This window comes from Ictidomys tridecemlineatus, chromosome 11, assembly GCF_052094955.1.
Source record: "Ictidomys tridecemlineatus isolate mIctTri1 chromosome 11, mIctTri1.hap1, whole genome shotgun sequence".
NCBI classification, from domain to species: domain Eukaryota; kingdom Metazoa; phylum Chordata; class Mammalia; order Rodentia; family Sciuridae; genus Ictidomys; species Ictidomys tridecemlineatus.
The window spans coordinates 27,192,274-27,193,947 of record NC_135487.1 but is presented as its reverse complement, the minus strand read 5'-3'; the positions used below and the strand labels follow the sequence as shown (position 1 = coordinate 27,193,947).

General features: G+C 42.2%; 1 non-coding gene across 1 annotated transcript; it reads left to right on the top strand.

The window, feature by feature from the left end:
• The first annotated feature begins 1,367 nt into the window (after nucleotides 1-1,367).
• Nucleotides 1,368-1,474, top strand: LOC120891146 (U6 spliceosomal RNA). Its single transcript, XR_005735565.1, has one exon. It is a non-coding gene; the product is annotated as a U6 spliceosomal RNA (small nuclear RNA).
• Nucleotides 1,475-1,674: the final 200 nt, after the last annotated feature.

The window sequence follows — 1,674 nt, the reverse complement described above, 5'->3', positions numbered from 1 at the left end:
TTAACATGTGTCACCATTGGAATCTGAACCTAGATCTTTTGATTCCGAATCTACGCTGCAGCCCAAGTTGAAGGGTGTATTAGACACAGGGAAACAGGAACTAAGGGAGGTTGAATTGCACTTTGGGAAAACTCTCTCTTTGAAATGGAATATGACTTGGGTCTCCAACTAAGGCTAGGTTCAAGTTTAGGCTCTAAGGAGGATTTATTGTGTGTCTCGTGTCTGGGAAGGGGGCAGACTCCATCTGACAGCAGCTTCCAGCATGTGACAAGTAGATTCAATGAAAGTTGGACCCACCCGGGAGGCAGGGCTTCTGTGAACCCAGAGGTGACTCCTTCATGTAGGCCTTTCCACGCCAAGTGTGAAAATCTCAGGCAGGCCTGGGGTGAATGCCAGAGAGGGCAGCTCTGACATCCACTAGTCCAGAACTCTCTCCCCCACACCACAGCTGGAGAAATCAGACAGCAGGTCTACTAACAAACTGCCCGGTATGTGCTGGCGGGAGGAGGAACAATCCCAGACAGGAAGTCACCTTGTTAAAAATCTCTGGTTTGCAACCAGAGTCATGGCACCTACAGAAAGGGATCCCCCAGTCCTCATCTTTACTTACTGCAAAACCCAAATGAGTCCGTTAACTTAGGATTCTCTGAAGACCACAGAAGTATTGATTGAGAGTGACTGAACAACCCACAGTAAGAAAGGATAATGTATACAATTTATTATACATTTAATCCAAGCACATTTATTTCCAGCAATCACAAATGATGTATAGTGTGGTGTTCTAAAGTTGGAGGACTTCAAACTACCTGATTTCCAGCCTTATTATAAAACTAATAGTAATCAAGATAATGTGGTATTTGCATAATGACACACAGAGAAGTCAACGGAACATAACAGAGTCAAGATATATATACATATATATCCAATTGATTTTTGAGGAATGCGCTAAGGTGGTTGAATGTGGAAAAGGATGGTCTTTTCAACAAATGCTGATGGAATGACTGGGAATCCATGTGGGAAAAAATGTAAACCTCAACCCCTACCTCACACCATATAGAAAAATTAACTTGAATGAATCTTAGACCAAAAAGTAGGCCCTGAGACTACAAGCTATAAAAAGATACAACCAACTTACTAATGGACTTGTATCCGGAATATACAAAGGACACTTATGATTCAGTAAGAAGACAAACAAATCAGTTTTAAAATGGGCAAAATATTTGATCAGACATTTCCCAGACAAAAATATACATATGGCCAATGAACATACAAAACCAAGCTCAACAGCATGAGTCACCAAGGAAATGGAAATTAAAACCCCACTGAAGTTCCACTCACAGTCACTACAATGGCTGGGATTTTAAAAAGGGCTCAGTTCGTCAGCACACACGCTAAAACTGGAACAATACGGAGAATATTAGCATGGCCCCTGTCCAAGGATGACCTGCAAATTCATGAACATTCCTTTTTCTTTCCTTCTTACTTTTTTTTTTTTTTTTTTGCTGTTCGTGATATGAGACAGACAACTGCTGTGGATGTCATCAAAGCAGTGGTCAAGAAGGCTGCTGGAGCTGGCAAGGTCACCAAGTCTGCCCAGAAAGCTCAGAAGGTTAAATGACTATTACCCCTAACACCTGCCACCCCAGTCTTAATCAGTGGTGGAAGAACGGTCTC